Source organism: Paramisgurnus dabryanus, chromosome 5 (genome assembly GCF_030506205.2).
Source record: "Paramisgurnus dabryanus chromosome 5, PD_genome_1.1, whole genome shotgun sequence".
Taxonomy (NCBI): domain Eukaryota; kingdom Metazoa; phylum Chordata; class Actinopteri; order Cypriniformes; family Cobitidae; genus Paramisgurnus; species Paramisgurnus dabryanus.
The window spans coordinates 5812099-5828550 of NC_133341.1; positions in this window are offsets into that span (position 1 = coordinate 5812099).

Below are 16452 nucleotides of genomic sequence, written 5' to 3' on the forward strand. Positions count from 1 at the left end.
CTCGTCTCATTTTGGTCAACGAAAATGAAGAGACATTTTAGCTTAGTTTTTATTTTGTAAACCACTTTTAGTCTCGTTTTTATTCGTCAACAATATTGCATTATACATTTTATTATAGTCATCGTCACATGACCAGCATTTTCGTTACGTCTCGTCTCGTTTTCGTCACGTGAAAAAGGTTCGTTGACGACTATATTTCGTCATACTTTTCGTTGACGAAAGCAACACTAGTTGTGTGTGACCCATTTGACCTTGTGTGTGTGTGTGTGTGTGTGTGTGTGTGTGTGTTTGTGTGTTTGCTTAGACTACTTTTGTTTTGATTATGTAGACTTTTATGTAGACTCCTACGAACAGTCAAGTCACTCACTCAGAGGATAGTAAAATAAATATCTATTCAAATCAGAGCATCTTCTATGTCTGGAATGGATGTATTCTTGGGTCTATAAGGTAACAATAATATAACTTTTGTTTAAAATGGGTTTGGCTAAAAGAAAATATTGTTTTGTCTATAATACTATTAGGTCATTATACTATATGGGTTAAATAGAATGCATTACTAAAAAGAGACTAAATACAATTTCACTGACTAAAACTAGACTAAAATGTCATCAGTTTTCGTCGACTAAAACTAGACTAAAATAGTAATGGATAAGTCTGACTAAAATAAGACTAAAATGGCAAGAATTTTAGTCGACTAAAACTTGACTAGACTAAAAAGAGTATGACGTGACTAAAACTAATAAAAACTAAAATGACAGCTTGACACAAAGACTAGACTAAAACTAAAATGAAAACAGGCTGCCAAAAACAACACTAGTAACTACTCATGTAACAGTCTTTAAATGGAGAAAACGTGGAAGTGTTTGGTGGCTTCTAAATTCATCCCTGTTTGGATCCTAAGGCATGAATGGGGCTAGGCTAAAAGCTAGCACATTCACGACACGCTGTACAAAGATTAACTGCATACATTAAAAAAACAGGGATGTATAATTTCGTCTAAGTTGAGGTAAGAACATAGTAAAATATTGAAAACCGGTGTAGTTTTCCTTTAACATGCAATGGTTGTCTTTCATTAAAGGGACACTTTATCCATTTGCATAGTTAGCAACCCAGTCATGTTTTTGAATGGTCATGCATCATTCCCTAAGTTTCCCCTGAGACAGGAGAATTATGGATTTCAGTGTTGCATCATAATTTTGCATAATTGAAAGCAGGAAGTCCTATATCTTTGTAGAGGGGGTGAGACTACAAACACCCCTTTTCTCGGTCAAATAGGCACTGTTAGAATCTAATTCTAAGCAGGTCTAGAGGTATGAGATTTTTAGTAGTCTGGAGGTCTGAGCTGAGCAGCAGAGAGTTCTGATATATATCAGGGGCTATGAAAGACACTGACACCAAATGCCGTTCAAACACAGACCAAATTTTATTAGACATCCTTCACATTATATAGGATGCAGAAAGGAAACGTTAGTCACCTGGGTAATGTCTGGCACAATCTGGTGATCAACACATTGACGAATCCGTCGAGACAAACAATCGCATGACTAAGACAGTTGAATGGTGCAAATGAGGAAGGGGAGAGTGGAACAGGGAAGTCTGGTCGAACCTCATGATGGACTGATCAGCCCATGTCTAGCTTTTGTGCATTCTAACTCATTCTCAACTTAGTAACTAAGACAAATGAACCGTTTCATTGCTTCATTAATCATCCAAGTATAACAACAAAGAAATATACAAGGTTCTATGAAAATATATCAAATATATAAATGTGGGGGAACAACATTTAAATTCTGACAATGGCCCCTTTGAGACACGATAGTGGATCACATCTGATCCCACACACCCATATCAGAATAGAAATGCATTCGCTTCGTGTTTGAAAATCACAATTTGTATCATAGATAGTTTTGGGTTCACCTTCTATGGTCGAGTTATCACTAATCAATTTACTCCAGATATATTATTTATAGCATGCACAGTTAATGTTACCCTCAATTTCTCACGGCATATAACAGGGTTATGGGTACATATCTGGAAAGCACTGGTTTTATATACTTTAAGAAAATACTTTTCCTAATTGCAGAAATCAAATTGTTACAAATAGCAATTTCCTAAATAAACCCCTTTTCCAAGAAACCATTTATTTATTTATTTTTCTATAAACTTTCAGATCACCATCATTCAAACATAAACATATACCACAGCATATGATCTACGAATTGCTTTTGCAGGGTCGGTTGTGTGATGTGTTTGTTGTCTTCCATTACTCTTTGCTCTGCTTTCACAATGTGCTCGCTGAAGATGATGAAAGCTTCGGTCACTATACACGGTTCAAATCCTTCTGGCAGTTGAGCTTCCAGCAAGATCTCTCACTCGTTGTTCTCCGTGAATCTCCGTGAATAGCAGTCGTTGTTTGGGTTTGTCTCCGGTGTCCTGATCCGTGGCAGAGTGGTGCTTCAACCTTGAGGCATGAATCCACTGTAGCTGGTTGTCAATTAGAACTCCCATCTTTGTCACAGCCATGACCGTGTCTGGGCCGAGGTATTTTGGCTCTCATACCCTCGTGTAGGGCTGGGCAGTATGACGGTATATTCCGTTACCGCGGAATAAAATGTCAGACGTAACAGATTTTTCTATTCCGTATATCCTGCGGAATGCAAATAAGTGGGCGTGGCCAACTCTGCCCTCAAGCATGTTAGACTGAGTGTGATGGAGAAACATGTTAATTTTTATAAGTGAACTATTTTATGAGTTATTTGTGTAATTTTTATAATAAGTGCCAGTGAATCCACCGCGTGTCACGCAGCGAGAGTCTTGTCTTGCTCGCTCTCGCGCTCTCTCTCTCTCGCGCTCTCTCTCTCCTCATGCAGCAGCCGGCCGGTCTCTCGATGGGAAAGAGGTCTCTCTAGGCAAGCGCAAAGAGGTGCGACGCCAAATAAAGAGTTCTTCTCGCACATAATGCTTATAGTTGTAAAGTTTTCTGAACTTTAAGCAAGCTAAGACAAAACTCGCGTTTATATCAGTGACACGTGCGCTGCTTGAACAATGTAGTTTGACGCGCCATTTGCTTATACAAACATCTTTGATCGGAAAGACGAGAAAGAGATGCAAATGTTAAGGTCTAATATGAAGTAAATAAAATGGCGTCAAGACCTTAAAACAAACTTTATGATCATCACATCATAGCACCTGTCACATTTATAATATCTGCTTCTTCTCTCATATACAGGTATTTATCCTGTCTGTAGGTTTTTGCATATATTTATACCTGTTCATTTTACATATTGCATATGTTTAATGTAATGTATGCAAAAATAAAAAAATACAATGAAGGCATACTATAGCTTCAATAGTCTATAAAATTAATAACTCAATTAAAAATAAGATTCTGTCTAATCAAGACTTATCTGTTGTTATCTTCTGGGCATTTTCACTTTAACATTATTAACTTTAAATTGCTCATATTTAAAAACTGTGGTGAGCATTTAGTTAAAAGCTATAGTGAGTGGTGTATTTCTGTACATTTTTATCATCAAAAAACAATATAAACTGAAAAACATGTATACCGGGAAATATTCCGTTCCGTAAAATAAAATGACTCATTCCGTGAAATAGATTTTTGGTCATTCCGCCCACCCCTACCCTCGTGGGCTTCAGGCTCCTATTTAGAACAACCTGTCCTGGAGCAAATATTTAATTTGGCTTTTCTGAGGAGAGAGATAAAGAAACATTAGCACAGATAGAGTTCAAGTTCTCAATTATGGACACCACGTAGTCTTCTTGTATCAGCTCCAGGTCACCTGGGGAAGAAACGCCTCCGCGGCCTTTGACTCATGGGGTGGGGAATGGCCTGCCCATTAGTATTTCAAATGAAGATAATTTTTTTGGTTGAAGATGGAGTCATTCTTATTTTGGATAATAAAGCAGGTAGCAAATCTACCCATTTCTTTCCCATTTCTAACGCAGCTTTGCTTATCCTCTGTTTAATTTTCACATCTGTTCTCTCTATGACAGCTGCTAATTGTGGGTGATACGGGATATTAAAATGCCAATCAATAGACAACGCTTTAGCTAAGAGCTACGTTACTAGACATAAAAGGTGTCCCTTTGTCGGATTCAAATGTTTTCGGTATACCAAAACAAAAAATAATTTCCTTTTGTCAAAATTTTAACTACAGTTGTGCATCCTCTTTATGATAAAAAAAGATATTTTAGATTTCCAATCAGCGTCATGTGTGAAATCAATCTGATCATGTTAAAAAGGTGCCTCGGGGTGTGGCAACGAATCTTTTTTGTTTGTTGAGGCGGGTTCACTTTTGCACAGTTTAGACATGAGTTGAAAATCAAATTTGTTGGTTTTCTTTACATCTGCAATATAATAAAATAGATTTATTGTTTGAGTCACCTTTGTACTACTGGTATGTGATAGACCATGATAATATTTTATTGAAATTACCAGTCCCGGTTTTGGAAGTGCTACTCTATCTTTCCCATCTCTCATGACTACCTTGTCATCTGGTGCACATCCGTGCTTGCTCCAATGTTCGAGGTCAGCCTGCGTCGGTTGATTCTTTAAAAATTTTATATCAATATCATATATGTTAGTCACTTGCACAACCATAGCAAGGTCTGTTAGGTCTGTTTTGACATCATTCTCAAATAGTCATTTAATTTGAGCTTGAGCTGCTTCTTTGGCAGCCTCATCTTCTCTTCTTGTTTCCCACAGATCATTTCCTGATCCATGACCTTTTACTTTCACTATTGCCACTTCAGACGGTAGCTGTACTGCTTTTGTGAACCATCCTATCAAATTTAAATGAATTTTAGACTTACCATCTGTTGTCTTAAAATCTCAGGCTTCCCATGTTTTTACAAAATTTACAGTACACATATTTAGAGTCGTGTAGATCGGCCATTCCCAAACTGTGGTCCGCGGACCACTAGTGGTCCGTGAGGGTACTGCAGGTGGTCCGTGTAAAGGCAAAATAAGAATATGTATATTTTGAGAATATGCTGTGTTGTGCTTGAACGAGGTCATTGAACAAAAGTTGAACGTGATCTGAACGTACTGTATTACTGCCTGATGAATGTTACTGTGAACTCGTTGATTCTGGTGCCTGTGAACGGCACGCTCTTTCAGTTTAACGTTGTTCAATAGGGTGCCAGATTTCTATATTCTTCCAGGCGAAAACCCGACTAAAACACACTGTAAACAGGCCTTAATGTGTAGCGGAAAAAACACCCAATCTGGCAACACCGCCACCAGTCAGTGTTCAACAGTCACGCTGCATGCCTCATCAACACAACACAGACGCTGCTGATATTCCTGCCGCGCCACTCAAATAGTTTAACATTAAATAACTTCATATTTGTCTTAAATTGTTAACGATTAACATAGGCTGCTTACGCACATTCTGGATCTTGAAATAGACACTGACTAGCTAACGCTATTTAATGTGCACGTGTGGTGTGCAATACCTGCGAGTTGTCATACACGCAATGCCTCGCAGCGCTTCTCGCCCGGGGTGCGACCCCCACCCGGCTAGCCTTTCAAGGTATGTGCACTGTAAAAAACAATTTGTTGAGTTAACTTGAGTAAACTGAAAAAACTTTGTTACCCCGCTGCCTTAAAATTCTTTGTTAAGTTAACAATATTTGTTTTGTTGAAATAACTTGCCCTCAAAGTGGAGTCAACCTTTAAAAATAAGTCAATTTGATGGACTTTCCCAAGTTGCCTTAAGTATAATTTTCTAGTCCAGACAACAAATGTTTTGTTGTTGTAACAAATGAAAATGTGTGTTATTTTAACTAAACATTTTGTGTTGATTAAACTAAAAAAACATTTGTAACCCCACTGCCTTACAATTTCTAGTTAAGATAAACGTTTTTGTGTTGTGTTAACTTGATTAAGATGTTTTCTGCAAATTAGCTTTTAGAAATAACAGTTTACAACACATACCAAAACTAGTTTATTGTACCATTTAATATGAATTAAACAAAGTGTTTCAATATCATGAAGTGCATAAATTCATTTTTTAAAGGTGCAGTGTGTAATTTTTAGAAGGATGTCTTGACAGAAATGCAATATAATATACAAAACTACATTAGTATGGGTGTATAAAGACCTTTTTATAATGAATCATTATTTTTCTATTACCTTAGAATGAGGTGTTTTATCTACATGCACGAGGGTCCCCTTACATGGAAGTTGCCATTTTGTGCCACGTTTCTACAGAAGCCCTTAACGGAAAAACATTTTTGTCTCCGATGATGACGTGTTTTTCCGGTGGCGGCTACTGTAGCTTCTCTATGCGTTTTGAAAGCAAGGGGTGAGCAGTGGGCTGAGCCGTTGGTTGCAATTCGTAACCTCACCACTAGATGCCACTAAAATGTACACATTGCACCTTTAAATATCACAACTTGACAGAGAGAATTTGCACAAAAAGCAACTTGTTGCAAAAACATAAATACTGAGAAGCTACTTCCACCAATTTCATTAGAAGTTTTTGTAAATCCTTAAAGGTTTACTTCAATTTAAAAAAATAAACAGATTAAACTACATCCATTAGGAGTCCGTATTCCTTGGGTACATTTAACATTGACTGCGTTTACATGCAGCCAATAACCCGTTCAAATCCGGAATATTAGCAATAACCCGGTCGCGCACGTCCATGTAAACACCGGCAAAAACCCGAATATGCTCATATTCCTGTTTTTAAAATCCCGAATATTACCCCTGGGTTACCTCTTTTCTAACCCGAAACTTTGGTCATGTAAACGCGCATCGGGATATTCCAATCAAAAGGAACATTGATTTGTGTACTGCGCATGTTCTATTCGCAAGGAATCTTGGTCTTTTGAGTAGAGGAACTTCTTGTATGCGCCAAAAAACCCGCAGGGAGTAGAGGTAAGCATGGCGAGAGAGATGCGCCACACTTTTAGAGCGAGGAGGAAACCAATTGCAACAACCGCGTTTTTCACGTTAAATTAATATATAGCTATTCTTGTTTTTCAAAGCATACATGTATAATAAAGGCCAAATAGATTGTCAATAGTTATGAGAGTAACTTGCTTTTTTGTGTGAATTTGAATTCAAAATGTAATACTATTCTATTCATATTTCGTTAAATACAGTGAATGAATGAAAAAGTTAAAGATGACAGAATAACTGTAGCGTCGTCTGCATCTTGATTCAGTTTCTAAGATTAAAATTACTTTAATTTAACTGATCAACACAAATACAAAGCGGCATAACTGATTGCTTACCAGCATTAAAACCACTTAGAATAAAAACCTTTGGTTTTTTCTTTGTATACAGCGTCCGCTCCGTGGATAAGGATGTTGCAATAACGCCGGTGGCTTTATTATTAACTGACTGAATACTTATACCTGACATTTAGATATGAAAGTTTATCATCAACAGTACCTGCGTGAAACATTATAAACATTGATGATCATCTGCCGACTCGACTGTTTCTGCACGTTCTCAGTCCGCTTAATTAACGGCTTTTCATTCTATCCGCGTGAGGTAAACATTTTTGTTCTGTACTTTTTTACTTGCATGTATTTCTACATATTTTCGGCAAAGTAACACTCAGGATATACTGTAAGTTATTATAGATAGCATATACGCTTGTTCTGAAAGGATGACAATTATAAAAATTATCCATCCAGCTTAATTTGGCCAAAATAATGATTTATTCGTTTTCATACTTTATAGATGTTAATTTATCTACTAATATATTATTGAAAATGCCATAAATAAATATTCATTGCCTTCTGTAAGCTATTGCATTCGTTTTGTACATTTATAGGTGCATAAATACTGTCTAATTTTTAATTTCTTTAAGACACGGTTTTGTTCTGTATTTACCGATGCTCTCTAAATATGCACTTAAAAAACCTTCTTGTTAGAAAATCGTTCTTCAATTAATTTTTTTTTCAAAAATATATTTAGCTGAAGGCTAGTATAGCTTGTTAATCTTTTTCTCATAAAAGGAAAGACATGTAACTTAGCCTACCCTGCTTCTACATCGGTGCAGCTTGTTTTGGATTTAAATAATAATTTTATTTTAGTAAATGAAGGCGGTAAAACCGCATTGCGCAATAGTGAGCCACGCAAAATCACCGCATTTACCTTTTAATCACAGTTTACATCGGGATATTGCCAATTCCATGTATACAGGGGTAACTCTCTCTGCTCACGCATGTAAACGGTTTATTCCGAATGTTTCAGAAACCCGAAACCCGACCTTAACCTGACCATAACCCGAATATTTACAGCATGTAAACGTAGTCACTGTTCATATTCATGTCTGGTATTTACTGACTCAAAGTGTATGAAGTGCGTAAAGAGAATAAAATATTTTGAAGTCACAACTTGACACAAACATTACAAAATTAGCAAAAAGGCACACAACAGCCTAGAGGTACTCCAAAAAAGCTACTTTTTACATAGCAAATTGTTGCGAAAACAATAAACACAAGAAGAACAGCTGCTTCCATAAGGGGTAGTCAATGTTAACAGTGTAAAGCAGACCCATTAGCAGTCCATATACCTTGGGGACATCCGTGATATCAGTAAATACAAGATGTAAAGATGAACATTAAAGGACAAGTTTGGTATTTGACACTTAAAGCCCTGTTTTCAGATTGTTTATGATGCTCACACAAAAATCGCTGCAAAAGATGCTTTCCAACAGGTTTTATCGTAGTTTTTGTCCAACTCCATTGACTTGTATTAGATGTGCTGTGAAGTACAGTATTACTCCGCGCCGGGAACTTTGTTTGTATTCTTGCAATTGGCAAAGGCGGATTATCGCCACCAACTGGAGTGTCTATTATTCAAGCTCTCAACGGAAGAATATACGGGTGTGAGGCGTTTGGAAAAATAGGTCCACAAGTTTACAACGAATGCTAAAACACCTGTTGGAAAGCATCTTTTGCAGCGATTTTTGTGTGAGCATATCAGTGAAAACCCCTGACCACTCGATGAGTTTCACGTCTTTGTAAACGAAAGTTTAATGCATTTTAGGAAGGACTGTTCCTGTGCACCTATGCACCCATTGTAGAGGTGGGAGGTGAAACAACAAACACCCGAAAATTCTCGGGGCAGCCGCATATGTCGAAATTTCAGTCAAAACTGTTCTATTTCATCATAAACAATCTGAAAACAGGGCTTTAAGTGTAAAATACCGAACTTGTCCTTTAAGTGCATAAAGAGAATAAAAGGTTTTAAAATGCCAGAACTTGACACAAACATTACAAAATTAGCTAAAGGCACATAAGAGCTTAGAGGTTCTTCAAAAAAGCTACTTTTTGCATTGCAACTTATTGCAAAGACCATGAACACGTGAAGAACAGCGGCTTCCACCAATGTTCATTAGAAGTTTTTGTAGGGCTTCAAAGGTGTACTTCATGTGTTTGGGGTAGTCAATGTTAACGGCGTAAAGCAAAACCATTAGCAGTCCATATGCCTTGGGGACATCCGAGATTTCAGTAACCACCAGACGTTCTTCTAAAATGAGCGATATGTCAATTATTTCCTTTGGAAGCACGTCTCCACATGGCTCCTCACTTACGATTAAAATGCCCGTATGAGTGCCTTTTAGGATGTCTTCAATTTCATCTGATGGCTTAAATTACAAAGATAAAAATAACAAATTAGTAAATTCAGTAAGGTTCCAGTATGTATTCAGAAAAACATTAAAGAATTCTATCACTGACTGCAATTCAGTTTGTAATTATTAAATACTGGTTACATTTCTCACATCGCTACAAGATGGAGTAAATACAATTTTTGAAAACACTTTCTACCCATTTGTAGTGTATTGTAAGGGCATTTGCATAATGTTGGAGTATTACCTTATAGAAAGTTTATATGTCGTTTCATTATTAATATAATGTCTAACATGATTGATGAACTACAGGGAGTGCAGAATTATTAGGCAAGTTGTATTTTTGAGGATTACTTTTGTTATTGTACAACTACAGTGCTCTTGGTCAATTCAAACAGTATGTAAGAAATGTATATCAATTAATCGTAAAATGGCCCTGATATGTCACAAGACATTAAAGCAATAGTTCACTTTGAAATTAAATTCTGATATGTTTCAGCTTACCTCAAGGGCATCCAAGATGTAGGTGTCTTGGTTTCCACGGTAGTTTCACTTTTGATGTTGTTAGGTCAAACCGTTATTGTCTGTCAGTCATATAATGCAGGTCTATGGTCACTTACTAAACGTTACCTCAAAGAGCATGCACAGAGAAGTCCAAATTAAATAACTGTCCATCGTAAGTACACATTGATGGCCTAAGACACGAAACGAGCGGCTTGTGTGAGAAAACGAACACTATTTATATTGTTATTGCATCTTGTACACAACTACATCTGTGCTTAGTCTGCGCATTAGCCGGAAGTGATCGCTCGCGCATGTATGTCACTCATTGTTTACACAGAACAGAGATTGTAGGTAAGACAGCTAATAGACATTGTACTAATTTGCGCTTATCCGGGATGTAAACCGATGTAAAAGAAAACAATTACATATGCTCGCGCGAACTCATCCAGGAGATCACTTCCGGCGCATGCGGAGACTAAGCACAGAAGCGGTTGTGTACAAGAGTCAAAAACAATATAAATAGTGTTCGTTTTCTCACACAAAACGCTCGTTTCGTGTCTTAGGCCATCAATGTGTACTTACGATGGACAGTTGTTTAATTTGGACTTCTCTGTGCATGCTCTTTGAGGTAACGTTTAGTAAGTGACCATTGACCTGCATTATATGACTGACAGACAACAACGGTTTGACCTAAAAACATCAAAAGTGAAACTACCGCAGAAACCAAGAAACCTACATCTTGAATGCCCCGGAGGTAAGCTAAAACATATCAAAATTTAATTTCAAAGTGAACTATCCTTTTAAGAAATCATTTTTATTGTTAAATACTTATATCACTGACAACAGTGGTCCGGCCAGGATATTGTCATTTAAAAAGTGGAGTTGCAGCCCTCAACTAATGTTTATGTTTTCATGTTGTGTATTGGCCACCAGTTGTGTGATTGCAGTACCAGTTTTAGCCACAAGTTTTGTGATTGCAGTACCAGTTTTGGCCACAATCCTACATACTGTTCCTTTAACAAACCCTCTACCTGAACATTAAAGTAGTAAAAGTGAAATTTTGGCTTTCTTAAGAGAATATTTCTATGTACACCATTATTAGGCAACTATTAGTGTGCAGAATTATTAGGCAACTAAATGAAAAACAAAGATTTAACATCTCACTTGTTTTTTCACCTGTTAAAGTGAGAATAATAAACAAACTCTACATTTACAAAAAAAAAATAATAATAAAACAATAAAAAATAAAAAATATATATAAACTCAGTGACCAATATAGCCACCCTTCCTTTCGATAACAATCACAAGCCTTCCATTCACGGATTCAGTCAGTTTCTTGATCTGGTCTGAACCCACATTTTGTGCAGCCACAACCATAGCCTCAAAGACACTGTTCAGAGAGGTGTACGGTTTACCTTCACTGTAAATGTCCTGCTTAAGAAGTGATCAAAAGGTCTCAATAGGGTTTAAGTCAGGTGAAGAAGGGTCCATGTCATTAGTTTTTCATCTCCAAGGCGTTTACTGGCCAGCCATGCAGTGGAGTACTTTGATGCATGTGATGAAGCGTTGTCTTGCATAAAAAAGTTTTCTTGAAAGATGCAGATTTTTTCCTGTACCACTGCTTGAAGAAAGTGTCTTCTAAAACTTGGCAGTAGGTCTGAGAGTTGTTTTTTATTTCCATTTTCAACCCAAAAAGGTCCAACTAGCTCATCTTTAATAATACCTGTCTGTGCTTGCCTGCCTGTAAAGTAGAAGACACTTTCTTCAAGCAGTGGTACAGGAAAAAGTTTGCATCTTTCAAGAAGACTGATTATTTTGCAAGACAACACTCCATCACATACATCAAAGTACTCCACCATGACTGGCCAGTAAAGGCCTTATGCTGAGTTTACACCAAACGCGGTTTGGGCGTCAAAATCGCGTCTACCGCGCCAGGTTTGCGGCTTGAACAATTTGGATGCATTCGCGCGTGTAGAGCGGAGTAGATGCGCGGAAAAGCAAGCATTTGACGCGCGTCCGAGGCAAACTCCGCTTCTTGTGGGAGGGGCAACTGCTGTGCGAGTGTCTGTTTGCAAGATGACTGATGTTGATTGTGCATTTATCAAAAGAGTTACCAGTTTGTATTGGGTAACCTTACTATAGGGGAAAAATAAACGGCGCGGGTCGATAAACGTCACGTGACTCAAAAGGGAAGTGTGTATTACAACTTACCAGGTTGCCCAAAGTCCTTACTGACACTCTTCAAAGCGAGGTCCTTTTTATTCCTGTATCCTATAGAAATAAGAACTTGTGTCATATAGCTCCGAGTGACTGCTTGAATGAGTGACTCCGGGCGGGGCTGCCACCACAGCAGCAAGCAGGCTCCTGATTGGTTAACGCAGCGCGAAATTCCGCCAAAGTTCAAATTTTTCAACTCGGGCGTCAGCCGCAAATTCGCGTGAACCGCAAGATGCACAAAAAGTACCATTCGCGCTTACCGCGCGTACTGCGCACAACGCTCAATTCGCGCCTTTCGCCCGAGCTTCACGCGCGAAAGAGGCGGAAACGCGTCTTCCGCGCCGCGCCGAACGCCTCTTCCGCGCCGCGGGACCTCCTGACGCGCGTCAACGCGTCTTCACATTGACTTAACATTGAAATCACTCGCGCTTCACGCCCTTACCGCGGTTGGTGTAAATGCAGCATTAGGGGCTGTTTACACTTGGTGTTAAGATGTGTTTTCATTGATCGGATCACAAGTGGATGAGAGAGACACATTACGTTTACACCTGGTATTTAAATCCGTCTCTTTTGTCCACTTTCGACCACTTCTGTGCTGAATACTATGTGGGGGGGGAGTCTGTGAGACGGTGGGCGAGTCTCTCTGCTGTCATTCAAACCCGAGCGGGAGTAATTATGAGTTTATATGGACGCAAACTAATATTATGATGGAGTGTACTGCTTGTTTAGCAAGTAAACATGCTGCACAGTGTTTTGTACATGAGTATGTAAGAGCTTTCTTTGAATTTCAGCGCAATTGATGAAATAGGATCGCGCAACTTTCACACGCTTTCAAAACGAAACTACGGAGATCAGCCGCTTAGTTTTATCAATGAAAGGCTAAAAATAGCGCTGTTCACCAAATGTTCACGCCAGAATTAAAAAATACGTAAAATTATGTGTTTAATAGCTCAGATTAGATAAATGGGCGGAGAGAAGGCGGTCGCTTGTGGCTGTTCGAACACATTCAATCACATGTGCGTTCCGCAACTCCAAAGCGATCTGATCGAAAGTGGTTTCGACCACCTCTGGATGTGGTTGAAAGTGGTCGAAAGTGGACGAGCTCAAAACGTTTTGAACACCGTTTACACCTGGCATGAACGTCGTCGACTTGTGATCCGATCAACGAAAACACATGTTAATGCCAAGTGTAAACAGCCTCATAGAGATGAAAAACTAATGACATGGCCCCATCTTCACCTGACTTAAACCCTATTGAGACCTTTTGATCCCTTCTTAAGCAGGACATTTACAGTGAAGGTAAACCGTACACCTCTCTGAACAGTGTCTGGGAGGCTATGGTTGCGTCTGCACAAAATGTGGGTTCAGATCAGATCAAGAAACTGACTGAATCCGTGAATGGAAGGCTTGTGATTGTTATCGAAAAGAAGGGTGGCTATATTGTTCACTGAGTTTATATATTTTTTATTGTTTTTTTTGTAAATGTAGAGTTTGTTTACTATTCTCACTTTAACAGGTGAAAAAAAATAACAAGTGAGATGTAATATCTTTGTTTTTCATTTAATTGCCTAATAATTCTGCACACTAATAGTTGCCTAATAACGGTGTACATAGAAATATTCTCTTAAGAAAGCCAAAATTTCACTTTTACTACTTAAATGCTCAGGTTTGAGAGTTTGTTAACATTTTGAATTGACCAAGAGCACTGTAGTTGTACAATAACAAAAGTAATCCTCAAAAATACAACTTGCCTAATAATTCTGCACTCCCTGTATGAGCACAGCTTGCATGTCCACTTCATTAAACTGTCAGAATCCTGGGAAATTAGTCATTTTTCTGTAACAAAAAACAACAACAATAAGATTATTTAAATGGTTATTTTATGCAAGTCTAAAATCTGATGCATTTGATCAGGGCCATATACTATGGAGCGTTTCAGAATTAGAGAGGTCCCACAACAAATCTGCTTAAGGATTAATACATGGCTAATAGTTAATTCATAGTTATATGAAAATAAATGAACTAGAATCTTTATAATAAATAGAATTGGTTTAAATGACATAAGTAGAATTGTCATTCTAACTGTACTCTCTTGACGCTTTATAAAAAAGTTGAGGTAAAAGTTTGTAAACAAACACTGTCGTTTGTGAGAGAGAGAGAGAGAGAGAGAGAGAGAGAGAGAGAAAACACGCACGTGCATTACAGAAATATCTGCACGATGGCGTTGCAAACATGACCGCGGAGTGCCACAACTTCCATTGGTTCGTCAACACCATTACAAACGTATTAAATGTTGCACGTCGCCTCGTTTCTGATGTGGACATTGTGTAATGGCATGGCTCTGTTGTTGTTTTATGTCTCGTCACACTGATACCTCCATACGCGACGCGCAACATTCAAAACGTAGCATCAATTGTAACGTATTGTCGTTGATGACAAAAACTCTAAATAACACGGAAAATATAAATTTTCTTATATCTTGCGACGTTACGTCGAATCTGGTCTGGACAATTAACTTACAAAGTACATTACATTAACCGCGTCAATAAACTCTAAATTCAAAACAGCGTTTTGTAGTTTCCATCGCGAGATAACACTGTATGTTATTTAAGATTTCTGACAAAAAAAGAGTCAATTATTAAAATGTTTAACGTTAGCTACTTACATTGTGTGTTGCACTCTTTCACAAGGGAATTTACCTCAGCTTCTGTAAACCGTAACTCCCGCCTTCTTTGATATGATTGGCCAGTAACACCCGTGTTCTTTGATTCGATTGGCCACCAACACTGGCTGACCGCAACATTAAACAGGTTTTCCTTATAAATCCTTAAGTTAATTTCCTTAATATTCGGTGGTCGGCGCAGTTTTACTCGTATATAGATTCGGTTTACGTACAAAAGCTGCAAACACTTCATTAATTTGGATATTTATTCGGCCAGATCAGTATACAGTTATAGTTTAAACCAATATGAAACAATATAACTTAAAAAAACGTACCTTACATGTCGCCTGCAGAACGTCCGTCAGTCACCAAGGCGGGAAGAGCTGTGGAGGAAGTCCGTGGTCGGCTTCAGTCTCGCGATTTTTTAAGTAAAGCCCGCGAAAATGTGAATCAGTTCTTTCAACAAACATTTTTTAGTTTAAATAACAATTATCCTCGTTTATTCAACTTTTACCCTAGTTTAGGACAAAAAACTTAAATTTTCTTGTTGTTTCAACAATTTATAAAAGTGTAGTTATGTCTACAAAAAAAAAGTAAGTTGAAATAACTAATTCACACAATTATTTTTTACAGTGTGCAAGCAAATACAAAAATTAAAAGACAGTCAATGCTTATGTAGACCCTGGTTGGATAAGGATTTAAAGTTGGATATTAAGATGAAAGCTGATGCATTTAGCTTCAGTGTTAAAACTGATGAAATTATTGCTGTCTGTGGTTCTATATGGGCTATAATGGCAATCTTTTTTTATAATATGGGAAAAAAATAGTTCATTTTAAAATTTGTAAACTGTGAACTGAAGTAGTTCATGTAGAAAGTGAACTTTCCCAACACTGAGAATATGTATATAAATAATATTGATATAAGAATATTGATATACATTTTTTATTAAATTCTCAAGTTATTGTGTGATTACTAAAATAGGCCAGTGGCGCTCGGCCGTGACATTCAAGTTCAGTGCCGTACAAAATGGATTGCTGTATGAATATGTGGCAGCTGTTTTGTGCAGTAAACTTTCTTTTAAGAAACCTGTTGTACTGATGTGATGACCAGTTATAGTTTTAGTGCTAGTAAGACTATTTATATGTGCAGATTAATTCAGGACTTTGTGTAGACAGATTTTATAATGAGTATTATGAGGTGGTCCGCGAAAATTCTTGATTACAAATAGTGGTCTACACACACAAAAAGTTTGAAAACCCCTGGTGTAGATTGTGGATTTTTTTTTCTTCGCTCACAAGCTCGTAATAGAGTTACCAATTCTGCAGCTTGTGCTGAGTTGTAATTTAGAGCAAAGGCTTCAATAACCTTACCAGTATCCGATACCACAGCATAACCACACAGGTAGACACTGTTTGATGGCTTTGCACATGAGCCATCCATATAGATCTGAC